Consider the following 17,413-nt stretch of genomic DNA (forward strand, 5'->3'; position numbering starts at 1 on the left):
AGCAGTTACATGCTTCCTGCCTTGCAGGCCCTGTCTCCCAGTTTTCAACAGTCAGTGTTTCCAATGCCCATTCTGGCTTCCTATCAAGCTGTTTGCCTGCAGAAATCTCACTGCCTGTTGTCGGAGATTATGGGATATCGGTATGTTCCCTGGTCTGAGAGAATGTGACTCAGATCCAAATGGTTGTGGGTTCTGTTCCGGTTCGTTTACAGCACTCTGGCTGCCTTTATGCATCACCAGGTAAACGGAGCCCACTCAGAATCCCAGTCTGTTCCTGTCAGGGCCCATTTTAGCTCCCCAGGGCTGCGGTCCTCAAGACCACTCACCAGCTGTGATCCAGGCCGTCCCACCAGGGAACCTGCCCCGAGCCATCTTCAGGATCTGTCTGTCTTGTGGGCAGACAGAATAGTTCTTGTAGGCACTTTGTGCCTCCATGGGTGTGAGAGGACTATGGCGAGATTCACCACCTTTCTGCATTGCTACAGACCCCCTACGTTCGTCCACTCGTGTTAATGTGCCCAGGAAGCCACCCCTGGATGAAGACCCTGGGCCGATTTCAGTTCCCTTCCAAACCTGGAAGGCATTTCTTCTCATGAGCATTGGTCCGTCTTATTCTAATGCCCCCCCCTCAAATTCCCATTAGTGATTTCCACAGGGCTGTGCCCCACACAGGCATCCCTCTTGTAGGCCAGCTTTCCACTGCCATTTGGCCACTGGCCATGACCCCTGAATCTAGAAACCCGGATGGAGGGACTCTTGGTATGTTCAAGTCTTCCATTACTGCCGAGAAAAGGATGTGCAGTTCAGCCCACCAGACTGGTTCGTTGCTGGCCTTCCAAATTAGGGTGGTTGTCCCTTCACCTTGGCACTGCTGTCTGTAAGCCAGGCAGCTCTTTGTCAGCTGAGAGCTGTTTGTTGGGCACTCTAAGTGACAATCGAATCTGGCAGCTACTCACACAGCTTCAAAGTCAGTCCCAGGGGAAAAGAGGCTCCCTGCTCATGCGTATCTCCTTTCATTCCCCCAGGAGCACAGTTGTGCATTGTATCATTGAAGTCTGGGCATTGCTGTCACAAATGGAGTATTTCTCCGACACCATCAAAAGCATGATGGATGTTGCAGCTTTCGAGAATATTTTATATCCTTTAGTTACAGAGGCAGACTTAATTAGCCAGGAAGCCTGGGAAAAGAATAAGGAGGTCCATTAGTATCTCAAGGGAGGGGACACTACTGGGAAATCTCGGGGAGAGCTTAAGAGCCCGCTCCTCAGGTGATGACAAGCTTTGTGCTTCCCAAATCCACACCTCAGCCACACTCACCCAGGCGAAGCGCTCCCTGCAAACAGAACACGTCCTGTGCCGCTTGTTCAAGGAGGGATTTTCAGTGATAGATACGTGACCTTCAGTAAGCTGGATCCCTTTATCCACTCATAGCCAGTTCTATATGATCATTTTGTTTGATGTTTTTTTTTTTTTTTTTTTTTTTAAAGATTTTTTATTTATTTATTCATGATAGTCACACAGAGAGAGAGAGAGAGGCAGAGACATAGGCAGAGGGAGAAGCAGGCTCCATGCAGGGAGCCCGATGTGGGATTCGATCCCGGGTCTCCAGGATCGCGCCCTGGGCCAAAGGCAGGCGCCAAACCGCTGCGCCACCCAGGGATCCCCATTTTGTTTGATGTTTTAAAAATAAACCTGTTCTGTAATTTAAGTCTTGGTTTTCTGTGAACAGGGACAGCCGAAAGTCGTTACAATATTGTGACTTCTAGGAAGAAATATGCTCAGTCTTCACCTGAGTTTTCTCGCAGAGCTCCTAAAAACCCTTGGGATTTCCTATATGATGAGAAAGATAAAGGTGTATTTTGCTGTTAATGAGGCTTTTAGAAAGATCGTAGGTTACCTAGGAGGGGGAGAACCAACCATGTGGTTAGAGGGTTGGAACTTTGAGGTCCACCCCCCTGCCACCTGATTCTCCCCTTTGCCTTGGAGGGGAGACGGGCTGGTGACTGAGTTCGATTGCCAGTGGCCAGTGTTTTAGTCAGTCATGCCTGTGTAGTGAAACCTCCATAAAAGCCCAGAAGAGTGGATCCAGAGAGCATCCAGGTGGTCAACTCATGGAAGTGCTGAGAGGGTACACATCCAGGGAGGACATGCCTTTCCCCTCTACCTTGCCCTATGTATCTATTCTATTGGGCTGTCCCTGAGTCATATCCTTTTATAGTAAATAGGCAATTTAATGAGTAAACTGGTTTTTTTTTTAGTTCTGTGATTCACTCTAGCAAATTAATGGAACTCGAGGGGGAGGGGGCTATGGGAACCTCTGATTAATAGTCTGTCAGAAGCCTGGGAGACAACCTGGACATGCAATTGGCATCTGAAGTGGAGGGTAGCCTTTTTGGGACAGAAGCCATAGGCAGTGGATGTCATGTTGTCTCCACTTAGATAATGTCCAAATTGAGTTGAATTATAGGACACCCAGCTGGTATCCCAGAATTGCTTGATACTGTAAGGGAGAAACCCACACATTATAATTGGAATCAGAGTAAGGCTTGTGTTGTCTGAATTCTTCTGAACAGCTGGTCCCGAAGCCTTGGGTGTAGGGCTCACTGTGCAACCTCCATATACCATGGGATGTTTGTGTTCAGCAAAGGTTTATATTGGAGGAGGATTAAGAGATAGAGAATGTTTCGTGACTGCATTAACTGAATTCATTCTTTCTTCTTTCCTCTTCAAACACTGGGAGGCTGAGGATAAAGAAAAAAGAGGTTTACTCAAACAGGATGAAAGGTTATAAAACCACATGATTATATCAATTGATGCAGAAAAAGCATTTGGCAAAATGCAATACCCTTTGGTGATTAAAAAACACTCAACAAACTGAGAGAACCAACCTCAATATAATAAAGGCCATCTATGAAGAACTCATAGATCACATCATAATCAACAGTGAAGGACTGAAAATTTTTATTTCTTTTTTTTGAATACGGGGCTTGAACTCATGACCCTGAGATCCAGAGTCAGATGCTTAACTGACTGAACTACTCGGATGTCACTGAAAGCTTTTCTCTGTTTTCTTTTTATTTTTTTTAAGATTTTATTTATTTATTCATGAGAGACACAGAGAGAGAGAGAGAGGCAGAGACACAGGCAGAGGGAGAAGCAGGCTCCATGCAGGGAGCCTGACGCAGGACCCGATCCCGGGACCCTAGGATTGCGCCCTGGGCTGAAGGCAGGTGCCAAACCCCTGAGCCACCGAGGGATCCCTGAAAGCTTTTCTTTTAAGATCAGAAACAAGGATGTCCACTTTCACCATCTTCATTACATGTAGTACTACAGAAGTCTTAGCCAGGGCAAGTGGATAAGAAAAAGAAATAAAAGATACCCTAGCAGGAATTGAGAATTAAAAGTCATGTCTGTTTGCAGATGACATGATGGTATACCTAGAAAATCCTAAAGCTTCCACACAAAAACCTTTAAAACTAGTAAATGAATTCACCAAAGTTGCAGAATACAAAACCAACACTCAGAATTCAGTTGTGTTTTTATACCCTAACAATGAACAATCCAAAAAGGAAATTAAGAAAATGACTCTATTTGCAATAGCATCACAAAGAAATACTTAAGAATGAGCTTAAGAAAGCAAAAGATTTACAAAGTGAGAACTATAAAATATTAGTAAAAGGAAGAAGTTACAAATAAGTGAAAAGGCATTCCATGTTCATAAACTGGAAGTCTTAATGTTGTTAAGATGTCAATATTACCCAAAGGGAGCTATAGATTTAATGCAATCCCTATCAGAATCTCAACAGCATTATTTAGAGAAATAGTAAAATCCATCCCCAAATGCATATGGAACCTCAAGGGACCCCAAACAGCCAAAATAATCTTGAAAAATAATGACAAAATTGGAGGTCTCAATTTTCTGATTTCAAAACTTAACTACAAAGCTAAAATAACCAAAACACTACTGTACTGGCATAAAGACAAACATGTAGAACAATGGAATAGCACAGAAACCCCAGAAATAAACCCTCACATGTATAGTAAAAAGTGATTCAATAAGGAGACAAGATCATCCAGTGGATCATCCATCCATCATCATTGTTGTTGGGACAGTCTCTTCAACAAATGGTGCGGGGGGGAAAACTGGATATCCATATGTAAAAGAATGAACTTGAACGCTTAGCACCATATACATATACAAATAGCAACTTAAAACGACCTAAGAGCTAAACGTAAGACCTAAAACGATAAAACTTTTAGGAGAAAATGGAGGGAAAAGCTTCATGACTTTGGGTTTGGCAGGATTTCCCAGATAGGACACCAAAATCGCAGGTAACAAAAGTAAAAATGGACGAATTGCATCAAAATGTAAAACTGTGCATCAAAGGACATGATAATGCAAAGGCAACCTATGAAATGGTAAAAAATAAAAAATGTTCATTAAAAATATATTTGTTGAACATACATCTGATAGGGGACTAATATCCAGAATACACAAAGAACTTCTATAACTCAACAACAAAAACCCCCAAACAATCTAAGAAGTGGACAAAAGACTTGAATTCACAATTCTCTAAAAGTGATACACAAATGGCCAACAAACATATGAAGGTGCTCAACAACACTCATTATCAGGAAAATGCAAACCAAAACCACAATGAGGGGTACCTGGGGGGCTCAGTCGATTAAGCATCTGCTGTTGGCTCAGGTCATGATCCTAAGGTCCTGGGATCAAGCCTCACATCAGGCTCCCTGATCAGCAGAGAGCCTGCCTTCCCCATCTGCCTCTCCCCACCCCCCCCCCCACAGCTCTCTCTCTCTCTCTCTCTCTCTCATGCTTGCTCTATCTCAAATAAATAAAACCTTAAAAAAAAAAAAACAAACCTGGGTAGCTTGGGTAGCTCAGTGGTTTAGCGCCGCCTTTGGCCCAAGGTGTGATCCTGGAGACCCGGGATCGAGTTCCACATCAGGCTCCCTGCGTGGAGCCTGCTTCTCCCTCTGCCTGCGTCTCTGCCTCTCTGTGTGTCTCTCTTGAATAAATAAATAAAATCTTTAAAAAAAAAAAAACAATTGTTGGTGAGGATGTCGAGAAGTTGGAACCCGTGTGCACTATTGGTGGGAATGTAAAATGGTGAAGCGATTGTGGGAAACAGTATGGTGGTTCCTCAAAAATTTAAAAATATAATTACCGTAGAATCAGCAATTTCACTGTTAGATATATATCCAAAGGAGATGAAAGCAGGACCTTGAAGAGATTTTTACACACCCATGTTCACTGCAGCATTATTCACAATAGCCAAGAAGTGGAAGCAACCCATGTGTCCATCGACAGATGAATGGATAAACAAAATGTGGCCTGTCTACACAAAGGAGTATTATTCAGCCTTAAAAAGGAAGGTCATTCTGACCCAGGCTATAGTGTGGATGAACCTTAAGGACATTATGCTAAGTGATATAAACCAGCCACAAAAGGGTAAATACTGCGTGATTGCACTTACATGAGGTCCCTAGAGGAGTCAAATTCAAAGAGACAGAAGTACAATGATGGGCTCCAGGGGTGAGGGGGAGGAGGACTAGGGAGTCCGTGCTTAGTGGGGACACAGTTTCAGCTTTGCAAAATGGTAGTGATAGTCCCATCACAATGTGAAAATACTTAACACCACTGAACTATATGCCTAGAAATGGTTAAGATGCTAAATTTTTTATATTTATTATCACAATAAAAATTTTAAACAATGTGGAGAGAGTAATTATTCACACCCTAAAAGGAAGATGGAAAAAGTAATAGAACAAACTAACAAGATGTGTATGTGGTGAAGAATTAACCTTGCCTAAGAGAGGTCAGGCTTTTGCTCTCAGCTCTTGGGAGGTGACCTTTAGTCCTCTGGAATGTTCTGCATGACAGGAGTTTGTGTTCGTCTGAGAGCTTTGGCCTATTCCGTTTCAGTATCACCTCTGGGAGAGAACAGAGTCTATAGATCAACCATATGGGCCATGTATGACCAAGCCTCCTCAAATTTCTGAGCATCAAGGCTCAGGCAAGATCTCTTGGTTGGCAAGATTGGCGCGTACTGTCACACAGCGTGGTTGGGAGGAGGAATTGCCCCCTGTGACTCCCCTGGGAGAGGGTAACTCGGCAGCGGGGGCGGGAGGCTCCACGTTTGGACCTCCTCTGCACCCTGCCCCATGCATCTCTTTCCTGGGCTGGTTTTAACCTCCACTTCACTGTAATAAACTTTCACTGTAATAAAATATAATAACCATTAGTATAAGCTTCTGGTGAATTCTGTGAGTCCTTCCAGAGAATTATCAAACCTGACAATGGTTTTGGGAATCATTGCAATAGGTGTCAGAAATAGAGACAATGGTGCTTCCTCTATCAAAAGCAGTGTGGCAATTCCTCAAAAAGTTAAACATAGGGGATCCCTGGGTGGCTCAGCAGTTTAGCGCCTGCCTTTGGCCCAGGGCGCGATACTGGAGTCCCAGGATCGAGTCCCACATCGGGCTCCCAGCATGGAGCCTGCTTCTCCCTCCTCCTGTGTCTCTGCCTCTCTCTCTCTCTATGTCTATCATAAATAAATAAATAAATCTTTAAAAAAAAAGTTAAACATAGAATTAGCATGTGACTCAGCCATTCATTCCACCCCTAGGTATGGACCTCAACTGAAAATAGAGACTCAGAGATACTTGAATACCTTGTTCATAACAGGACTATTCACAAATAGCCAAAAGATGGAAACAACCCAAATGCCCATCAGTGGGTGAGTGGATGGATGAACAGAATGGGGTGCATCCAAATAATGGAAGATTAGTCATAAAAAAAAGAATAAGGCATGCTACTACGTGAACGAACCTGGAAAACATGCTGAGTGAAACAAGCATGACACAAAAGGCCACAGATTTGTATGATTCCATTTTAACCTTTCTATGAAATGTCCAGAATAGGTAAATTCATAGAGGCAGTAAGCAGATTAGTGGTCAGGGGCTGGGGGAGCAGGAGGGTGCGTGACTCCTCCTGGGGACTGATTTCCTTTGGGCTGATGAAATATTTTGGAACTAGATAGAGGTGATAGTTGCACAACTATGTAAATATACTAAAAACCACCTGTAGGGGATCACATTGTGCTCCCCATAAGACATACTCATCTGGACTCATGATGAGACCTAATTTGAAATAAGAGTCTTTGCAGATATAATCATCATAAGGACCTCAAAGTGAGATCTTCTTGGACTGGCAGTGGGCTCTGAATCCCAAAGCAGGTGACTTTATTTTTTTTCAATTTCTATTTATTTATGATAGTCACACAGAGAGAGAGAGAGAGAGAGAGAGAGAGACAGAGACATAGGCAGAGAGAGAAGCAGGCTCCATGCAGGGAGCCCGACGTGGGATTCGATCCCGGGTCTCCAGGATCACGCCCTGGGCCAAAGGCAGGCGCCAAAACGCTGCGCCACCCAGGGATCCCAAAGCAGGTGACTTTATACAAAAAACATAAGGGGAAACAGACACAAGACACAGAAGAGAAGGCTGTGAAATGACAGAGGCAGAGACTGGAGAGATGTAGCCAAAGGCTGCCTGTCCGTGGCTGGGAGAAAGACAGGGGACGATTCTCCCTTGGAACTTCCAGAAAGAATCAACCCCACCTACACTTTGATTTTAGTTTTTCAGGCTTCAGAATAGTAAGCTCCAGTTATTTTATTTTATTTATTTTTAGATTTTATTTTTATTTACTCACGAGAGACACGCAGAGGGAGAAGCAGGCTCCATGCAGGGAGCCTAATGTGGGACTCGATTCGGAGACTCCAGGACCACGCTCCAGAACGAAGGCAGGCGCCCAGGCGTCCCAAATTCCAGTTGTTTTAAGTCTCTCATTTGTGTTAATTTGTTATGACGGCTTAGGAAACAATACACCATGAATGATGCAATTTGTAATGGTAAGCACACACACATCGGCGCACACGTGTGCATGCGGGCGTACACACACAACACTGCTCCCCCTGCAGCCTTCCGCATCTCTACCAATGACAATCCAAACTTCTAGCACTCAAAGGAAAGCCCATTGCTGCCCTATCTGCGGGATGTACGAGTCTCATTTTCTGCCATACACATGTTCTTCCCTCCGCTCTTTTTCCTTTCTCTGGCAGCTTTGGATGATTCGTCTTCCCCATATTTCCCTTCATCTTTTGGCCTCCACTTAGAATTGTGAGATTGTGCCTCCCACCGTGCAAAATGGGCAGTGGTGTACTGCATGCTTCAGTTCAGCAAGGGCTCCAGGGCCCTGCAGAATGAACAGATGGTTCACAAAATACACTCTGTTGTGTTGGGAGCTAAACTTTCAAGTATTTAAGGAGCAACTGTGCATTGTGATGATGAATCAGGAGAAAAGATCGCCACGAAAAAAAAAAAGATCGCCACGATTTCTTAAATGGAAACATAAAGGTCAAGCCAACGTGGAGGATATGGAACAATTTGTGTTGAAATTTCTAAAAACCCAGAAAGATAAACAAAAATGTGTTGAGAGAAGCTGTCTTCAGGGTTGGGGGCTGTGGCCTCCGAGGGAGGAGGGCGGCTTGCCTATTGTTATTTCTTGTTGCATTTTATGTTCCCTAAACATTTCAGGGCAACATTTTCTCATCTGCATGTATCACATTTCCACAAGGAATCCGGGCAGTGGAACTCGCGCCAGCAGGCTTTTTGATTACAGCCCTTCTAGTGGGGGCCAGGTGGTATCTCATTGTGGGCTTGATTTGCAGTTCCTTAATCACTGGTGATGTTGAGCATCTTTTCAAGTGTGTAAGGACCATTTGTGTATCTTCTTTGGAGAAATGTTGTCTTCGGTCGGGTTGCTATGACAAATATGCTGTAAACGTGTGTGTGTGTGTGTGTGTGTGTGTGTGTGTGTGTGCTTAAACAACATTTATTATTTATTTCTCATGGTTCTGGAGGCTGGGGAGGCGGAGACATCCCACCAGTCCGTGGCTGGATTCCTGGTGAAGGCCCTCTTCCTGATTCTTTTTTTTTTTTTTTTTAAAGATTTTATTTATTTATTCATGAGAGACACAGAGAGAGAGGCAGAGAGACACAGGCAGAGGGAGAACCAGGCCCCATGCAGGGAGCCTGACATGGCACTCGATCCAGGGCCTCCAGGATCAGGCCCTGGGCTGAAGGGGGTGCTAAACTGCTGAGTCACCTGGGCTGCCCCGTCTTCCAGATTCAAAGATCGTCATCCTCTAGTTATATCCTCATGTGGTGGGAAGAAGAGAGATCACCTGTCTGATGTCTTTTCTTATAAGAAAATCACATTTATGAGGCTCCATCCTTGTGACCTAATCACTTCCTAAAGGCCCTGCCTCTTCCTACTATCACATGGGGTATTTAAATTTCAACCCATGAATTTTGGGAGGACACGAACATGCAGGCCATAGCAAATATCCCTTCAGACTTTTCATCCATGTTTTTAAAGATTCCACATATAAATGTGAGATCGGACGGTATTTGTCTTTCTCTCTCTGTCCTGTGTCACTTAGCATGAAGCCCTCAGGGTCCACCCATAGTGTTACAAATGTCAGGGTTTCCTTTAAAAAAAAAAAAAAGATTTTATTTATTTATTCATGAGAGAGAGAGAGAGAGAGAGAGAGAAAGGCAGAGACACAGGCAGAGGGGAGCAGGCTCCATGCAGGGAGCCCGACGTGGGACTCTATCCCGGGTGGGTCTCCAGGATCAGGCTCTGGGCTGAAGGCGATGCTAAACCGCTGAGCCACCTGGGCTGCCCAGGGTTTCCTTTTTTAATTTTTATTTATTTATTTATTTTATTTTTTATAGCTGAATAACATTCCATATATTTGCACAATACATACAACTACGTATATGGATGTGTGTGTATCCGTATACACCACATATTCTTTATCCATTCATCTGTCACTAAGCAACTTAAGTTGTTTCCATGTCTTGGCTGCTATAAATAATGCTGCAATGAACGCGAAGGAGCAGGTATCTTTTTGAGTTAGTGATTTTGTTTCCCTTGGGTAAATACCCCGAAGTGGAATTTCTGGATCATATGGATGTTCTATTTTGAACTTTTTGAGAAACCTCTATATTCTTTTCTGGCTGTACGCATTTATATTCCCGCTGTCAGAGGTTCAAAATAGCCAACGTGGAGCAAGTGAATCACTGAAGTAGTATTTAGTAAGAATGTATTGTACAATGCACCGAAAAGGCAGTTTGGGAGCCGAGAGCACTCAAACCTGAACGTGGGAAGAGGCTCACGGATATGTTTGCTGTGCAGCAGCATATTTAGTGAGAAAACCAGCGACTGTTGATTCTTCACAGAGACTGGTTACAATATTAGAGTTTTCAGTGGTTATCTCATAGCAACCTTGGGAAACAGTTCAAGTTGGCTTACCATTTCCAGAGGCAGAGCAAAATGATCCAGGTCAAGCTAGCCTTGTAAACTAAGCCAAATTAAGCTTTGCCTCCAGGACTAAACTGGGTCTGTCTCTGGGAACCTTCAAGGCCGGTCTCTGTCCTCGATTTTAACACTGCTAGGAGTGCACAGAGGTTCCTTTTTCTCCACATCGTCACCAACACTTGTTATTTTCTTATCTTTCTGATAACGTGGTGTTGATTTGTGTTTCCCTGATGATGCACAACATTGAGCATCTTTGCATGTCTTTGTCCACGTTTAAATTGCATTGTCCTTTTACTATTTTTTTTAAAGATTTTATTTATTTATCCATGAGAGACACAGAGAGAGAGGCGGAGACCGGCAGAGGGAGAAGCAGGCTCCATGCAGGGAGCCCGACGTGGGACTCGATCCCGGGACTCCAGGATCACACCCTGGGCCAAAGGCAGGCGTCAAACCGCTGAGCCACCCAGGCGTCCCTGTGGATTGTCTTTTGACCCTCTTGCTGGTGTCCTTTGGAGAGCAAAGTTTTTATTTTTATTTATTTATTTATTTTTTATTTATTTATGATAGTCACACAGAGAGAGAGAGAGAGAAAGAGAGGCAGAGACATAGGCAGAGGGAGAAGCAGTCTCCATGCACCGGGAGCCCGACGTGGGATTTGATCCCAGGTCTCCAGGATCGCGCCCTGGGCCAAAGGCAGGCGCCAAACCGCTGCGCCACCCAGGGATCCCGAGCAAAGTTTTTAAATTTGAGGATGTCTGGTTTCCTATAATCTATGTGCTTTATACAACCTATGGCACGCATGATGCATTTCACAATAGAAATAAAGGGATCTAGTGGAGGAGCTATGGAGACTTCATTATATAGGTTGGAATGACACCGGCCTGGAATGCCCACAGGGCAGGGCTGCGTGGCCACCTCTGTCTGTCCCGAGACAGACTCTAAGTGTCCTCCAGCCATCAAAGGGCCACCTTCTCTGAATACGTGGGGGAAAGAAACATTTTAGCTGTCACATCTTCCAGTTCCAGTGTGATGGAGTGGGTGCTGTTCTAGGCTCTGGGTTCTCTCAGGAGTCCCCAGTGAGCTGTCTTCAAGGTATGACCCCTGGAGAAGGCAGAGCAAGTCACACTCAGGTGCGAAAGGTCCCCGGGCACTACTTGGAGTCAATGTGTCTGTTCAGATTTCTCTATCGCCTTCCATTATGAATACAGAGCTCCACCTTGGGCTTCTGACCCAAAGCAAAGGCTGCCTTCCATATACCAGAGGCTGGCTGGTGGTGTTTCTGGGCGTGGTACTGAAGGGGGCAGTACTCTGCTCTGTGCACAGACCCTGTTCGTTTCAGACTGTGGTTCTCACCCAGAGCAGTTCTCTTCTCCAACTCCGAGGGGGTATGGGTGATGTGCAGGAAATTTGGGGTTGTCGCAGCTCTGGGGCAGGGGATGCTACTGGCACACTTAGTGGGATGGCCCAGAGATACCGCCCAACATCCTGTAATGGATGGGCAGGAAGGCCCCCACCCACCACCTGCAAAGAATGATCCTGGCCTCAGATGTCCACAGTAACGAGCTTGGGAACTGCTTCTTTGAGGTGTTTCTGGCTGAGGGGAGCCCAGTAATTGGTGGGTGTCAGGAGGCATGATGAAGGCTGTAATTGGAGCCTCTGGTCAGCACAGAGGGAACTGAAGCAGGTGGAGGAGATGAGACCCAAAGGAAGAAGTCATAGGGATGTAGCCTTCAGATCACTTGTGCCTCATATTGTTCCAGGATCCTGGGCTGGGAGGCCAGATGGAGCCCTCGCTCCCTGCAAAGTCCTTCTCAGTTGGCCAGCAATTGAGGGGTGAACAGGGGGTTCAGTGGGGAGGGGAGCTCAGCACCCCCAAGGGGCCACTGCTGGGCCAAATCTTCATAAAGATGAAATCAGGGCAAGTACAGAGGGGTCTTCCACAGCCTTGCTGTCTGGCTTCGAGGAATCTTCATCATCTGGTTCCATTTTCTGCTGGAGACTCCCCAGGAAGACTCTAGAGGGCAGCAAGTCCCCGGCTCGCCAGTGTCCAGGGTCCTCAGCCCTCTGGCTAGTCCCACCCGCTGCTCAATTCAGATGAAATTGTTAGTGTCTTTGCATGTGCTGGGGGAAAAAAAATCAATGGTTACAGATTATATTAGTGTTTTAGTATTTCTTATCACATAGTGGACTTTTTTGGACAGGCCTATTGTAGATAATCAAGGAGAAAGTTATCAATCATCCAGAATTGTCACCAGTATGATGACCACAATTCACATTTTGGACCATGTAATTCCAATCGAATTCCAGACAAAAGCAGAGTGGAAGTGTACATTTGTAACCTGCCTCTCCTTTGTGTCAAGTATCCTCAAATGACATAACTCTTAAAGGTGTAGTGTGCTTTCTTTCACATTTTGGGGCTGAACCCCATTGTCCAGGGTGAGATGTGAGCCCCAGGCCTCTCCTGGAACCCCCAGCTGAGCATTCTGGATGGTTGCCCGGCCTTGCCCAGCCTGTCCAGCTCTGTAATGTGGAACATTTGAGCATTAGTTATCTGTGGCAGAGGTTTCCATCCCGGGGTTGTTGATCTTCATAGAGAACTCCACATCATGAGGTCAGGTCTGTTTGGAGCACTATCAGGAAGGGAGATAAAAACCAAGATTTGGGGCAGCTCTGGTGGTGCAGCGGTTTGGCGCCGCCTGCAGCCTGGGGTGTGATCCTGGAGACCCGGGATCGAGTCCCATATTGGGCTCCCTGCATGGAGCCTGCTTCTCCCTCTGTCTGTGTGTCTGCCTCTCTCTCTGTGTGTCTATCAATAAATAAATTTTTTAAAAAATCTTAAAAAAAAAAAACCAACAGATTTGCCCAAAGAACTGATAAGGCTCAGGGACACACCCAGTCTTCAGGAAGAATGTGCTTGGGGGCCATAGTGGGGTGAATGTCAGCCCCTCCCCAAAGTTACATCCACACCCTGACACCTGGGGCCTGTGACTGGGCTGATTTGGAAAAGCATCTTTGCAGCTATAATTGGGTGAGGGATCTCAAGATGAGATCATCTTGGGTTATCCATGTGGGCCCTAAATCTGGTGTCAGGGGTCCTTAAAGGAGAGACAGATTTGAGACAGAAATCCCTGTGGAGGCAGAGGCAGAGACTGGGGTGATGCAGCCCCAAACCAAGGACACCGGGAGCCCCTGAGCTGGGAGAGGCCAAGGAGAACCCTCCCCTAGAACCTTCAGGTTAGCCCTGCTGACACCTTGCTTTCAGACTTTTTGGATCTAGAATCGTGAAGAGAGTAAGTTTCATTGTTTTGAGTCACTAATCTGTGGTTATTTGTTGCAATAGCCCTAGGAAACTAATACAGGATCCAGTCAGAAACACAGAGGGACTTCTGTGGGGGACAAGGGGGTGTGGTGGCCTTGGCCATGCTTGTCAGTCAGCTCCTAAGGACTCTGCAGCCCCCTGGGCTGACCCCTTTCCTGCACAGATTGGGCCGGGGCAGTCCTCTGGCTTAAGATCATTTAGTGACTCTGAACAGAAAGCAGTTTTCTTTTTTTCTTTTCTTTCTTTTTTTTTTTTTTTAATTTATGATAGGTACAGAGAGAGAGAGAGAGAGAGAGGCAGAGACATAGGCAGAGAGAGAAGCGGGCTCCATGCACCGGGAGCCCGACGTGGGATTCGATCCCGGGTCTCCAGGATCGCGCCCTGGGCCAAAGGCAGGCGCTAAACCGCTGCGCCACCCAGGGATCCCCAGAAAGCAGTTTTCAAACCCGTCCCCAGGCTGCCTCGATTCAAGGACATGAGCTGTGGCCGCCACTGCAGGTGCTGGGATGAACCAGGAGATGTGGGGAAGAAATAGCCTCCGCCTCCGAGAATGCCCTGACCTGACCAGTTAGAGGTGGAGGCAGGCCGTTATCGGAACAGCGTAGAGTGACAGATGTCGTTACTGTCTGGATCTGGACTGTCTCACCTCTCGTAACTCACATTTAGATGCTCCTTTCTGAGCACTTGCCTTGGCCGAGGGGCTGGAATGGGCTCCAGCAGGTGGATAGCAGGCTTCACCTACCTTGAGGCGTGGCAGTGCACACGGGTGGCGGTCAGGGGCCGCGGAGCTGGATGTGCATGCACTTAGGTGCTTGCACCTGTGCTTAGCGTGACTGTGGGATAAATGCCGCCACCCCCTTGGGCCACACATTTGTCCCTGACACACGAGGATGGTGACCACCACTTTCAAGAAAGCTTCTATACACAAGCTTCTGGTTTGTTTTTTGTTTTGTTTTCCTTTAATGAATGCAGTGTGATAGACTTTACAGACAATATTTATCATTTTTACCATTTTTGAAAAGTTTATTTATTCATGAGAGACAGAGAGAGAGGCAGAGACATAGGCAGAGGGAGAAGCAGGGTCCTCATGGGGAGCCCGATGTGGGACTTGATCCTGGGACTCCAGGATCATGACCTGAGCTGAAGGCAGATGCTCAACTGACTAAGCCACCCAAACACTCCCATTTTTACTGTTTTTAAGTGTACAGTTAGGTGGAATTAATGCATTTCCAAGGTTGTATAACCATCACCACTATCTATACCCCCAATTTTTCATTGTCCTCACTGTAAAACCCCTGCTCATTAAACAATAACTCCTCCTACCCCTGCCCCCAACCTTCTGGTAACCTCTCTTCTACCTTCTGACTCTATGGATTTGCCTGTTCTAGGGACCTTGCGTAAGCGGTATCATGCAGTATTTGTCCTTCTCTGGCTTACTGAAACATAGCTTTTTTTTTTTCTTAAAGATTTTATTTATTTATTTATTTGAGAAAAAGAGAGAGAGCATGAGATGGGGGAGGGTCAGAGAAGCAGACTCCCCGCTGAGCAGGGAGCCCAATGCCGGGCTTGATCCCAGGGGCTTGATCATGACCCGAGCTGAAGACAGACACTTAACTGACTGAGCCACCCAGGTGCCCCTGAAACATAGCTTTTGAATGAACAAATTAACTATAACCGGTGGTGCCGCTAAGTCACCCACTGACTTAGCCCCCCACTGACCACAAGGCCTGGGGCACCTCCCTTCCTCCCTCTGCCTGTTTCCAGGGGGGCCGCCCCTGGGCCGGTCCTCATTTCCTATGGAGAAGCCATTCCACCCCTGCGCTGTCTCCAGCTCACATTCCAGCCTTTTTGGCTAATTGGAACTGATTGAGTTCCAGAGAGTTCCGGAAGCCCCCCTCACCGATCGCAGAGACCCCCAGTGTCCTGGGGATTTGCTCAGTGAACTGCCGACCCTAAACAATGAAGAGCATTTGCTGGGAGTGTGAGCAGACGCTGTGGACCAGACCTTGGGCCAGATGCCCTCTCTGTGGACCCAGATTGCATTTGGCTTCGTGAACCTAGCGTCCAGCGCATCCCCCCTCCCAGGGGACCCAGGCCAACAGTCATCTTTTGTCTTTCTTTATATATATATTTTTTCCCTTTTCCCTGTGCTGAATCTTCAAGTTCTGGTTCACAGCTGTTTGCAAGACCCATTTAATTTACTTCTCACGAATTGAACATTTTTAGCAAAATCAGACCTCTTTTTTTTTTTTTAATATTTTATTTATTCATGAGAGTCACAGAGAGAGAGAGAGAGGCAGAGGGAGAAGCAGGCTCCATGCAGGGAGCCCTACGTGGGACTTGATCCCGGGTCTCCAGGATCATGCCCTGGGCCCAAGGCAGGCACTAAACTGCTGAGCCACCCAGGGATTCCCCAAAATCAGACTTCTTAAGAGCACTGTGCTCTCCCACCCCTGGGTCTCCCTTGTAGCCACTGGGTGCGCCCTCCTGATAGGCGTGGGGCTTTTGGGAAACAGTTTGCTCACAGCCGAAGCCTGTTCTGTCTCCTGACTCCAGCAGGTTAGCTCACCTGCCCAGGGGCGGCTGGGAGGTACGGAAGAGGCATCCCCTGCTGCAGGATGAGTCCGTGTGGTGGCCTGGCACACACAGTCCCCAGCTGTCCCCAAAGGCAAGCAGACGCATTTCCACTCTTGCTGCCCTTTGAAAAGGACATGGCCTCTGTGATGGGTTGAATTGTGTCCCTCTCCCCCGACCCTGCCCCCACTCAAACCAAAAATATATGGGGGAATTCTAACCTCCAGTCCTTCACAGCGTGACCTGATTTGGAAAGAAGGTCTTTTGGACTTAACCAGGTTAAAATGAGATCATTAGGGTGGGCCTTAATTTACTATGACTACTGTCCTTATAAAAAGGGAAAATTTGGGGGTCCCTGGGTGGCTCAGTGGTTGAGCATCTGCCTTTGGCTCGGTCATGATCCTGGGATCCTGGGATCGAGTCCCGTATCAGGTTTCCCGCAGGGAGCCTGCTTCTCCCTCTGCCTGTGTCTCTGCTTCTCTCTGTGTGTCTCTCATGAATAAATAAACAAAATCTTTTTTTTGTATTTATTTATTTTATTTATTTGTATTTGTTTATTCGACAGAGAGAGAGCACAGCAGGGGAATAAATTTATTTATTCATGAGAGACACACGGAGAGAGAGAGGCAGAGACACAGGCAGAGGGAGAAGCAGGCTCCACACAGGGAGCCTGACTCAGGACTCGATCCCGGGTCTCCAGGATAAGGCCCTGGGCTGAAGGCGGCCCTAAACCACTGAGCCACCCGGGCTGCCCATAAATAAATAAAATCTTAAGAAAACAAAAACAAAAACAAAAAAACCTGAGCTAAGAACAAGACCCTGACACTCAACTGACTGAGCCACCCAGGCACCCCCAAATCCTGTCTTTAACTAAAATACACATCCCAATTAGAGGTTTTTAAGCTACATACATTTTCTCTTGGTTCTGGGCCCTTATAAAATATTTTGTGCCTTTGGGAAACATCCCTGTATTTTAATTTTTTTAAAAGATTTATTTACTTATGAGAGACACAGAGAGACAGGTAGAGACATAGGCAGAGGGAGAAGTAGGCTCCCTGCGGGGAGCCTGATGTAGGACTCGATCCTGGGATCCAGGATCACAACCTGAGTTGAA

Source organism: Canis lupus, chromosome 20 (genome assembly GCF_011100685.1).
Source record: "Canis lupus familiaris isolate Mischka breed German Shepherd chromosome 20, alternate assembly UU_Cfam_GSD_1.0, whole genome shotgun sequence".
NCBI lineage: Eukaryota > Metazoa > Chordata > Mammalia > Carnivora > Canidae > Canis > Canis lupus.